The sequence below is a fragment of the Tiliqua scincoides genome, chromosome 3, assembly GCF_035046505.1.
Source record: "Tiliqua scincoides isolate rTilSci1 chromosome 3, rTilSci1.hap2, whole genome shotgun sequence".
Lineage (NCBI taxonomy): Eukaryota > Metazoa > Chordata > Lepidosauria > Squamata > Scincidae > Tiliqua > Tiliqua scincoides.
The window spans coordinates 19,706,813-19,719,537 of NC_089823.1; the positions used below are offsets into that span (position 1 = coordinate 19,706,813).

Here is a 12,725-nt window from a genome sequence, read left to right on the forward strand (position 1 = left end):
GCAAATTCCATGTCCCATGTCCATTTGTGCATGATCTACCAGCCATATATTGTGGCCTGCCAGTTGCTTTAAAATCCCTCAGAACTGCTGCAGTCCAGGCAGGTGGCAAAAATAGAAAAGATAAAGGAGATTGATGGGTCCCTTGGTAGGCCATCAGACAAGACTGGGAGTCTGCATGGGTCACAACTTGAGAACGATTGATTACAACGTGAATGCCATAAAACCACATTGGGAAATATCGACATCTAAGGGCCAATCTCATATTATGAAGAATCTTTGAATTGACCCACTGTTGTTTTTCCCCCCTCTTCTTAAAGAAGTGTCGTCAGGGTAGCAGAGGCGAAAAAGAAGGAAATCATGGTGCAGGTGGCTTTTAGTGAAAGTTTCTTTCCCCCCATTGCAACAATTCATAGGGAAAAGGGTTCATGACTGGGATCAGAAATGCAGCAGGGAAAATTGCACTTCCTCCCCATCGATCCCTCTATTTTGTGCATCTCTAATGCACTTTTTTAAAAAAAAAGAAAAAGAAAAACACCAGGACAACTCATGAATTCTCCATTATGTGTAGTTTGGTTCTGTGAGGTCACATTAGCTAGTTAGCACAAGTCAAATGAAGTTAAAATTTTACAGCTTTGTTTGTATACTTTGCGAGTTGGCCTCTGGATAAGACTTGATGCTAGCCTTGCAAATCAGTTCACAAAAGGGACTGGTTCACCAACATCTTTGCCATTCACCTTGTTAGCAACACTGACTGCCAGGTGGGAGGAAATGGGGAGTGAACGCTTTTCCAGCCTAGAGAAATTTCCATAACCCGCAATGATTTTTGCTTGTCAGAAGCTACTAGACAACAGTTATTCACAATCTTACTTTCTCTGTAGCAGTTCTTATTGACAAAGTAAAAATCTATCCTGCAATTCTTCTTAGGGGTCCAATCCTACAGGTGGAATTAAAGATGTACTGAATTGGCTTTTTCACTCTTGAAAAGGTGCTTTCTACCACTGTATGCACACATTCAAGATCTAACTTTTTCATAACTTCCTGGGGCATTTGGTGGGCCGCTGTGAGATTAAGGAATCTGGACTAGATGGGCCTATGGCCTGATCCAGTGGGGCTGTTCTTATGTTCTTAGCTTCACTGTTGATGTTAAGAATACCTTTTTGGAACCAAATTACACATTATATGTTATCAGCCCTGGCAGGCTTAGTTTTCCTTCAGTCATCTCAATGTGTGCTCCTCAGAGCCCTGGAGCTTTCCGAGACCATGGTTAGGAGCGGAAAGGGCTCTGGAGACCAAACGGTTTGAGAACTGTGGCTTCCCCAATTCAAAACCAAGATTCTGGGCAGGAGGTCTGGTCTAGAGGGTAGAGCCTCCGTCTGCCTGAAGATAACATCCACAAGGTCGCCAGTTCGAGGCCACCGGCACCGTGCGACCTTGAAGCAGCTGATAAGCTGAAGCCGAGCTATTCCATCTGCTCTGAGCATGGGAGGATGGAGGCCAGAATGTGAAGCCAGATCGGAATGAAACACCTTGAATGTAGTGGTTCTTGAAAGAAAGAACCTTCTTTCAAATTGTAAAAATCCCTATTTAATAAGGGATTTAAATAAAGCCTGCCTATGTAAACCGCCTTGAATAAAGTCTTGAATAAAGACCAAGAAAGGCGGTATATAAATACCTGTTATTATTATTATTATTATTATTATTATTATACTGGTTAAGAGGCACTTTTTCAAGTGGGTGCTCCTCTTTTATTTAGCAGGGGGAGAGTAACTGGCCCACCTCACCCCAGCAGTGTCTTTTCTAGTGGCTGTCTGCTGGTGTTGCATCTTTTTGGATTGTGAGCCCTTTTGGGACAGGGAGCCATTAGATATTTGATTTTCTCTGTAAACCGCTTTGTGAACTTTTTGTTGAAAAGCGGTATATAAATACTGTTGTTGTTGTTGTTGTTGTTGTTGTTGTTATTCTCTTCAACCCCTCCCTCTTTTTTTGCAAGTACCACTTTCCAGGTACCACTCTGGCATGTACCACCACTGCTACCAAAATGGCAACTGTGCATAGGAATGGGGAATTTGTTCCACATTTGGGACTTTGCTCAGCATCTCCTTCCCCAAGAGGTGCCTGTTATAAAGGGCCAGGTAGCTGCATGGACACATCTTGTCCACTGGTGTGCAGCTCCCCCAGCTATCTCCACTTCCAGTGGGGTTAAGCCAGCAGGGCGGCGCCACATAGTCACCATGGAAATGGAGCAGAGTAAGGGCACGCGCTCAGGGAAGTGGCAAAATGAAAGGGGTTCCCACAGCCACTTTCCGAGTTGCTGCTGTGGTCGCCGCTTTCGCCTCGTCCTCACCCACCCTCAGAAGCTTAGGAAAGTAGCGAGCGGAAGGAGGGAAGGAGATACAATATGGTGATCTGCCCTCCTACCTAGAGCTCTGCCTTTCTGCCTCCTGTCTCCATGCCATTTCTTCTGCTTAAACAAGAGGAGCCCCAGGTGAGGGGGCACAATGCTGCTTTCCTAAGCAGGTTGGAGAGGGCAAGGAAGCCCTGGTGGGATGCATGGTGCACATGTGGAGGTAGAGAATTTATAAGCTGCTTCAAGCAATGTCCAGGCTCAGAACAGGCCTACAGTAACTGATAAACTAACCAGGAACAGAGTGACCAGACATCCTCTTTCCCAGGACATGTCCTCTTTCTCAGCCTTGTGTCCTGGAAAAAAACATAAATTTCCCCTTTTCCCGGTGAGCAGGACCCTGCCGTCAGCACATAACCTTCTTGTAATTAATAAATTATATGTAATATAATAATAACAAATACTATGACATAACCACATGAAATCACTACACAAGTGTTATTAGCCTGTATTTTGTCATGTCCTACATTTTGGGGTGCCTTGTCCTCTTTTGCAGTTATCTGGTCACCCTGGCCAGGAAAGGGTACCAGCCTAGGAGCAGGCTCACTGAAGGTCACTCCACCAAAAGCTTCTTCACACTTACAGCCAGCCAAAGACAGGACTTTCATTTGTGGTCCAAACTCTAGGCCAAACTCGTATACCCCTATATATGTTGCCTCTGTTGCTATCTTTTAGGTGCTTTTTTGAGGTTCATCCTATTTTAATGGTATTTGGGAGGAGTTTTATTTACCACTGCTGCAAACTGCCATTCTTACGCTACTGTTTTATCCTTTCTGCAACTACTAAGTTGTTTTATCTTATATAGAATTTAACCTGTTTTTACCTGGATCACTTTTAGAAGCTGCCCCAAGGGCACGTGTCAAAAGGTGGGGGTATAAATCCTGTAAGTGCAGTAACATTCACACATTCCCTATGAGTCATGGAAGTTATGAGGACTGCTTGGGGGAGTCTTTATGTCATACAACTCAGCGGTTAGTTACAATCAATTAAACTCACAGAAATGGAAACTTGAAACTCCTTTGCTCATATTGTCTTTTATAGCCTCACACTCAATTACGCTTCCTATTCCCGAACTCAGTCAGTTCTAATTATATTCTCTGCCACACTAAGCTATACGTATAGTTGTAATAATACTCAGTTATGGGTCTGGGATAGCATACGAATACTCGTAGTCAATCACACTAAGAGAAATCTACATCCATTTTCCTTCTGCGTGGAATTATAAAAGTGGAACAGAGATCAGAATTTGGCAGCAAATTTAGTTTTAGGGGTTGTTTTTTGTTTCAGTGGATTCTGAACTGCTGCTGGCTTCATAGAGCTGCTTCACATGTTAAGCTTCACAGGTGTCCACCTCAGATGCTTTAGAGCACAATCCTATCCTTGTCTACCCACAAGTAAGTCCCATTGCCTTCACCAGGTCTTATGGCACAATCGTAACCTTACTTTACGCTGGTGCAGTGACTGCTGCACCGGACTAGGGTGTCACAAACATGCCAAAAAGTATGTTGTGACACCAAGCGAATAAGCAGCCCTGGCAGGAAGGCTTGCCCAATCCTGTTGGCACTGGATCCAAAGGAGAGCTCAAGGGAGCAAGTAACTACCTGCCAAGCAGCACAGGAGCTGGGAGAGAGCTGGGTGGGGGTGTAATTAGGTAGGGGAGGGTGGAGAAGGGGCAGGTTAGGCCCAAGAGGGCAGTCAAATCAGCTGTGCTGGCACATGTCAAATCCTATTCTCCCTTCAGGCTTGAAAGCCCAACACGGTGCTTAAGAACATAAGAAGAGCCCTGCTGGATCAGGCCAAACGCCCATCTAGTCCACCTTCCTGTATCTCACAGTACCCCACAGTGGACACAGTGGCGTCCAGTGGTCTTGGACACACACTGGGTGTTTGGCAAGTCCAGATCCAAACAGCCTCACTGAGCAAGCTGAGAATTTGCATGGGGTAGGGACAAATTATCCTGAGAAGACCCGCAGCCTGCTCCTTGCCAGTACAGGATACAGTATAGGCCAAGCAATTTCACTGCACCAGCACTGGTTAGGATTGGGCTACTGCCCATCCCAGGAGAAAATGCATAGGATTCCAGCCTTAAACACACCTAAAACTGGTAAGTGTAAATGCAACAAACACATATTTGCAAGCACTCATGTTTTACTACTCAGTCTCACCAGGGAGCTGAGATTGGGTGCAGCTACCTGTCATCCATACATCTGAAACCTGAGTTTACTGTTGCCCAGCATGTCAAATGGCTCCTTCTGTCTTCAACCTTTGAGTAACATAGGGGTCTAACAGAGACCTGACATGCAGTGCTTGAATTGTGACTGTAATCATGTCATTGGTCCTGGTGTGCTTGTATTTTCTTATGTAAATAGCACATATGTATATCGGGGGAATCCAGATCACAGACATGACAGTGGAAACTGCTCGCTGTGGTCCTGATCTGGATCCTTCCCCCCCACTTACAATTTCCATAGGAAAAGGCAAGCTGCTGCAGCCCATAATATGATTACAGTCACAATTCATTTGGCCCATGTCTGATCTGTGTGCAATAAGTTCATAAATTACATTTTTCTTCCTGTGTGTGTCTGAAAAGAGGGAGGTCTGTAACACAGAACAAACAGATGTTGAAGACAGAAGTGAACTGGTGCAGAGGATGTTTTATTGCCAAACAAAACTCCCAAAGCATTTCAAACCTGACAGTTCTTCTTCTGTACATCTGTGTACTGTACATCACAAGTGTCACAAAGTTAGAATCAAGTAAACTTCACTAGCAATGCTATTAGAATGCAGGTAATGAAATATCAAATAATCAAATAAAGCATTGTCTGCACTGATTGGCTTCTGCCTTCTAATCCAATTGCCACAGGATGGCAACATTTAACCAATTCATCAGATTAAAGATGGGTTAAAAGGTATCTCTAAATGAGCAGATTTTTAAAAAAGATTATACTCACTTTAATACATGTATTGACAAGAAATGCAGGCAGCAGCAGATGCTGTCTTAGAAAAACCCCATTTCTTGTCTTAAAGGATAGCATGCCTCTGTGACACACAGCACATCTTCTAAAAATGAAGTCTGCTTTTTTCTTCAGAAAAATATTAATACGCATATTGAATCAATTAAAAAAAATCATATGATGCATCCCAGGAATTGAACATTGGCTTGATCAACACAGCTCCTAAAATTATCTCCCCCCTCCAACTGTGGCTAATGTGCAGGGGGGAATTTTTTAATGCATCAACCGGGGCACAGACGTTTTAATTAATGATGCGATAGCCTTAGTGTGCTGACATGATTCCTGTGACCTTCTAGGATGAAGTTAATAAAAGCTTTGACCTTTAATCTACATTCTTGACAAGAACATTGGTTAAAACTGTTGAGGGAAACCACAAGTACATTCAAGAGTGGTGAATGTCCAACTTACTACTACAGGCTGAGACCCAAGAAAATATATTCCAACTAACTGCGGATTCCCTTTCCTATTTTATTTCTGACTTACATCTTCCTTTAGTCTCCCTCTTCCCTCCTCTGTGTAAGCCTCCTGCTGCTTCTTCAAATATTGTAACAATGCTGCGTTTCTGTGGGAGCCCGCTTTTGAAAATGGGCCATGTGAACATCACACTGCCTGGCTGGTCGAGGACCGTTCCCAGCTGAACAGGGAGAAATTCCAAGCGGCAATCTGCTCAAAGTGTGTTCTTCTAAGGCCTGCCTCCCCAGCAAATCCCAATTCCTTCCCCAAGAGTCTAATTATGAAGCAATTGCTCTTACCAGGCCTGAGGGCATTTTTTTTTTTAAACTACCATGTAATGATGCTGTGTGCTGGCAAACCCAGGAAACGTCTTATTCTAACTTCGGTTTCCAGCTTCTAGTTAGTAGTCAAGGCAGGAAGCTCCCTAGTACCTAGGATAAAGGGAATTCTGTCGAGAACAACATGCTGAGCCACAGACTGTTATTTCCAAGGGAACTGAAAGAAGCAATCAATTCTCACCATGTACTCTCTCTACCTGATATTAAATGACATTTTGTCATTGTTTTCTCTACCAAAAAAAAAAAAATGCACCAAAAAAATGCTTTACAACATTGGCAGTCTAAACACTTTTGGCTTCATAAAAGAAAACACCTAAAAGCATTTTTAAGTTGTGGCCATCTCTAGGGTAACACCCACAACAATTTCATTTCTCTTTGGGAAATCTGGTGTTTCTCCCTATGTCAATACCCCACAGATAGCGATGCCCTGGCTATATACTTGGGGTAAATTCCCACTGCCACCGGAAATGCAGCATCAGCCCTAGGCAAGTTTATTTCAATCAAATTCAATCATGGATTAAAATAGAACAAGAAGAAAGCAGACAAACATTCAAATTCTGTACTTGAGATCAAGGGGCGGAGATCCAAATTAAAATAAAAACAGCGTCTAAGACTTCCCTGACTCAAAGCAGTCACTTACAGATGCAGCAACCTCCTGGCACTGGAAAGAAAGATCTTCCTAGGAGCGAAGCATGGATTTGAACCCAGATCTTTTTGCTGCAAGGCTAACATTTTTGATTTCTGAATTCAAAGTTATTTTGAAGCAGATAATCCTGTTTTTGATGGAGTGGGCTGTTTTCCTTACAAACCAATAGGATACTTAAATATTTATCTTCTGGTGCCAGGTTATCTGCTTCTGTCCTGCTCCTGTTTGTTGCTGCTTCTTCCTTCCTGAATGAGTCACACAGTTGAGACTACCCAGGTGCCTTTCATGTGATGAATAAAATATCTCCCAATCAGAGTTCAACCAGGTTGCAATGGGGCATGCTCTTGGTATGAGAAGTTCTATATTCACTTCCCAGACAGGCCTATGCACTAGGGCACGGGTGCCCAAACTCCAGCCTGGGGGCCATTTGCGGCTCTTGGGGACTCCCAATCTGACCCACAGGGAGCCCCCAGTCTCCATTGAGCCTCAGGCCTTCTGGAGTCTTGCTAGAGCTCATGCTGGCCCAAAACAATTGCTCTCAGTGTGAGGGCGACTATTCAACCTCTTGCATGAGCTGCTGGCTGAGGGCCCCCTCCACTGCCTGCTGTTTCACGTCTGTGATGCAGCAGCGGCAGTGAAGGAAAGGCCAGCCTTGCTTTGTGCCAGGCCTTTTATAGGCCTTGAGTTATGGCAAGACCTTCATTCATTCATATCCCTCTCTAATATAGCCTTGAATAAAGTCTAAGGAGAAATCTGAGGACCAAGAAAGGCGGTATAGAAATACCTGTATTATTATTATTATTAATATATCCATTTATGTAAATTTATGTAAATTTATTCAAATTTGAAACGTATTATTTTTCCCCTGGCCCTCAACAGTATCGGAGAGATGATGCGACCCTCCTGCCAAAAAGTTTGGACACCCCTGCACTAGGGGAAAGAGGGGCAATGCCTAAAAAGAGGATCATAGCTCAGTGTCAAAGCACCTGCTTTGCCAGCAGTTTCAAGCCCTGGTATCTCCAGGTAAGCCAAAATCACAGGTAGCAGGACTGGGAAGGGGCCCCCTTTCTGCCTGAGAAACCATTTTAGCCAGCATAGTGGGCTGGATGAACAAGTGGTCTGACTCAACATAAAGCAGCCTAAGAACAAAAGAAGAGCCCTGCTGGATCAGGCCAAGGGCTCATCTAGTTCAGCTTCCTGTTTCTCACAGTGGTCCACCAGATGCCTCAGGGAGCACTCAAGACAAAAATATATCCATATCCTGTTGCTACACCCTTGCATTTGGCATTCAGAGATAGGTTAGCTTGAAAACCCTGAAGTTGTACACAGTCATCGTGGCTTGTAACATGTGATGGACATTTCCTCCATAAATCTGTCCAATCTCCTTTTAAAGGCATCTAGGCCAGGTGCCATCACCACACCTTGTGGCAAGGAGTTCCACAGAATAATTATTTGCTGAGTCAAGGAATACTTTTTTTTGTCTGTTCTAACTCTCATTCAATTTTAGTAACTCACCATTCAATTTTAGTGGATGTTCCCTGGTTCTAGTGTTGAACAAGAAGGAAAAGAACATCCCTTACTATCACATTTAACTATACGGTGATAAGACTGAGAGCAAAGAGTCAGAAATATAAGTGAACATTTTTGCAAGGGGTGCTGAAAAAAAATTCACTGAATAGAGGGCGTTTTTCAGCACTGCAGAAAATGTTCATAAAAACCGGGCATAGTGGAAGCTTGCCTGTAGTGTGGAGTGGCATAATTTTCTAGAAGTGTTTCATGGAAGTGGGATTATCATTTCTGAGGTCCTCTGGAAGCAGTGGCTAAAGCACATAATGCTCTGCTTGCGTGCATTGGCATTAACACTAGAGTTTGTGGGTTTTCATTCCTTCCTTTTTTTTTTAACGGTGTGGATTGCGCTTCATAAACCATCTCCCTTCCTCACTGCTATCACGCAAGCCATCTCCTTTGTGATCATCTAATATCACTATAGCAACTACACCAATTACTTGCATAGGAATGTAACATCAGGGAAGTATATTTTTAGATGCCTTTTAATGTGTAATTTAGCAGCGGGAAACTAAAAGCCGAGCAAGCCAGCGAGTGCTTTAAGACCTACAAACCAGAATCTGAACTAATCTGTCTACTTAAGCGTTTCAAAGTCTCATTTTTCCCTTCTACGCTCTCTCTCTCTCTCTCTCTCCTTCTCATACACAGACACACACATCGGTTTATCACATATATTTTTCATTGACTCACATTTCCTGACCCTGTATATAAGAACCATCATATTGGCACACTCTCATATCTGTCCAGAAAGCTAAAATGGATTTTTCGATGGAAATATTAGTTCTGCTAGATGGAAATTCTAGCTTTGTTGGTTTCATAGTGTTCTTTAAACAGATAAGGGATATTTATTCACAATTATTGTATGCCTCCTTTTCATGAAAGTTGAAAAAACACAAAAACAAAACACAACACAACTATACTGACACAGTGCTACAGACAAGAAACTTTGCTCCCCATGATAAGATTCCTCTCAGAGGCCCTGGCTGATTGCATAGACAGTGCCTACCAGTCTGTGGATGTACATGTCACAGAATATGTCACATCATGTCACATGAACACAGAACTCATTGTTTACTTAGGGGAGTAGGACAGAGGTGACCCAGGCAATCCCAAGACTTGCTCCCATGCGCCACCCAATTTACAGCCTACCAGCTACGGCGCTGTGTGACCTGGTTCGCAGCAGAAGTGATAAAGTTGAAAACCCAGTGGCCTACATTTCCAGTTTTTGGAAAGTTGCCTCAGCTTCAAAACTAGTTTTCCACGTGGCATGGGGGTGCTATTGTTTGAGAAACACAATCGCAAAGGGCACCAGGATGCAGGTCTCTTGTTGTCTTGTGTGTTCCCTGAGGCATTTGGTGGGTCACTGTGAGATACAGGAAGTTGGACTAGATGGGTCTATGGCCTGATTCAGGCCATCCAGAAGCCTGAGTGCAGGTAGGCAGGCTGGAGACTTCCTGCCTGTGTCAGCAAACCCAGAAGGACCTCACCAACACAGGTAAAATGGCAGGGAGTGGAGGGGGAGGTCAGAACATGGGTGAGGAGGGGGTGAATGGGCAAAGAACGGGGGAGGGAACAGATCCAGTGGTGATGGCACATGCTGGATCCTATCCCCTCTGGCAGCTGTCTCCCTGCCCTTTCCTCAGTGTTGTGCTAGTGAAATCACTCCCCCCCCCAGCACACAGCTACACCAGTGGGGGAGGACAGGATTGCGCTATTAGTTTACACGGGCTTCAATTACTTGTGAACCAAAATCTAGAACCTGAACCCGAATTTTTTTTCATTTGGGATTAAATATAGCTTGGAAGCTTGAGCTGGGAACTGAGAAAGCAGGGCACTGGGGCAAAAATTTGTGGAGCAAAAAGGCACTTTTTCAAGTGATGCTCTTTTTACACTTAGCACAAAGAGGGTGACTCTCCTCCTTCACTCCAGTGAAGAATCTTTCCCAGTGGTTGTGTTCTGGTATTTCTTTTGCATCTTTGTAGATGTGGGAGCCCTTTTGTGATGGGGAATCACTTATTTGCTTTGTAAACTGCTCTGTAAACCATTGTTGTTGCTGAAAAAATGGCATATAAATGCTTTTTATATATAATTTTATATGTAATTACAAAAATATTATAATATATAAAAATATTAAATAATAATTCTCCCCATTTAAAAGTACAACCCAGCATTTCAAGCCCACAGTTCTTTCACTCCTGTTAGCAGAATCAAGAACTCAGAAGGGGAATTAATATGATTTCTGCTTCACTACATCAGGGCTTTGAGTGGTTGGTTGGCAACCTTCAGTCTCGAAAGACTATGGTATAAGCCTACAGCACCCGGTATTCCCAGGCAGTCTCCCATCTAAGTACTAACCAAGCCTGACTCTGCTTAGCTTCCGAGATCAGACAAGATCGGGCATGTGTAGGGTAACAGTTGCTGCTTTGAGTGAGTCTAGCATAACCTCAACACTAGTCTGCTAGATTTAAGATTTAAACATTGTCTTGCCCAAAATGCTTGAGAAACACAACACAGTGTAAAGCCAAAGACTGGGAAACCTGAAGAAACACAACGTGACATTGAAAGCAAGGCTGCAATGTGATAGATGGAACTAGAAATGGTCCTTTGCAGTGATTCTCACCAGCTGGGTCAACACTGATTAATGTGGCCATCCCAGTCAACACCGCAAAGCCTTCTATGTTGGCAGTCGCTAACCTTGCTTCTCTTTTTAAGAAATTCTCTGCATAAATACGGATCACTGAGGCTCTACAGCAACACTGTGAAATCAAAAGTGGCATATGGCCCAGGAAGGATGGCAACTGCAACAGAATGCTATCAAGCTGCAGCAAGGAGTAGAGGGTGAAGGGCAGCTTGCAATTTTTTATAATGTGGGACCCAAACTGTCATCCTTTGAGGCCATAAAAAGTATTATCTCTTTTAAGGTCAGGTAGCTCAATCCAGCACAAATTCCCACACAATGATGCAGTGGCACTGCTACTGGAGGTTTCATTGGGATAAGGGAACAAGGATTAGCCCTGGGGTAAGCATTCGCAGCCACAAAGGGGAAACTCAGACCTGTGCCAGCAATATCACTGGTGCAAGTCCACGTTGCCCCATGTCAGTGGATCACACCCAGGAAGGGGGATAGGATGTGGTGTGTACCAGTGCTGCCAATCCTGCCCCTCTCCTGGGTTTGACCCACCTATCCCTTCCCTTCCATTATCTCCCCACTCCATTGTGGTTTTCACTCATTATATCCATGTAATTTATATCATTATATCCAGAATCCAGTTTAAACATGGTACATTCTCCAGGCTAGCAGCCCTTGTTGCTTATAATTAGGGGTTCCTCCTCTTGGACATTGCTTCTTAAATATTACCCCTGCATTTTAGATACCTCCCCAGTGTTTCATAGTAATTATAAGGTACTATTGTTCATTGGTGGGGCCTGGAATTGTTGCTTGGGAATACTCCCAGAAGCATGTTTTAACCTAGCTGTGCACCAACTTACTTTTATGAGAGTTTTCCTTTGGGGCTCCCCTTTCTTGGGATCAATAGGATTTGAATGCTCAATTAATTAAATTGCAAGAGATGAAGGATGAGCATACCTTCGGGGGTTTGTCACTATGCTTGACTTGAGCCAATTACTTGACACAATTTGCAAGTTAGGATTTTTCACAGTAATAGCCCTTATCAGACAGAAGCCTGTTTGATAGTTGTTAACTTCCTTAGTGGGTCATGCAACCCACTATTCTGAATAATGCTTTTCTATAGGTAGGTTACGGGCACTGGGGATGAGTGTATGGAACCAAGGAAGCAGTGGTCAAAAATATTTGGGAACCACTGATGTAAATTATCTGCGCATGGAGAGTGCTATAAAAATAAGGGCACAATCCAGAAGGCACCCTGGGCCGACACATGTCCCTTGCGCTGGCCCACCATCATCGCGAAAGTGCTGTAAAACACTTTCACACCGACATAGGTGGGATTAGGCCGGTGCACAGACTTGGCCAAGCTCGGCGGACGCAGAGGGCGGGGAGGAGGCATTTCAGGGCAGGGGGAAGGGTAGGTGGTGAGCATTCCCAGGGGCAGGTGGGCGGGGAGTGGGAGGCGAGGCCAGGATCCAGCAGTTATGTGGCCCGCGACAGTTGCAGTCTGCTTGGATTTGTGCCACCTCTTGAGATGGCGCAGATTCGAGTAGTCTCATTGGGGTTGCTGTGGCTGTATCTGGGGTAAGGGGAAGCGATTCTCCTTGCCCCAGGCTGAGCTGCTTTCAGGCCCCAATCCTGCCTTGGATGCAGTGCAGGCCCACCAGCCTGCCTGCTC

General features: G+C 44.2%; 1 protein-coding gene across 1 annotated transcript in view; it reads right to left on the reverse strand.

The window, feature by feature from the left end:
• Nucleotides 1-12,725, reverse strand: part of GUCY1A2 (guanylate cyclase 1 soluble subunit alpha 2) — a 165,531-nt gene that overhangs the window by 64,962 nt on the left and 87,844 nt on the right. The gene's annotated exons all lie outside the window — the stretch shown is intronic.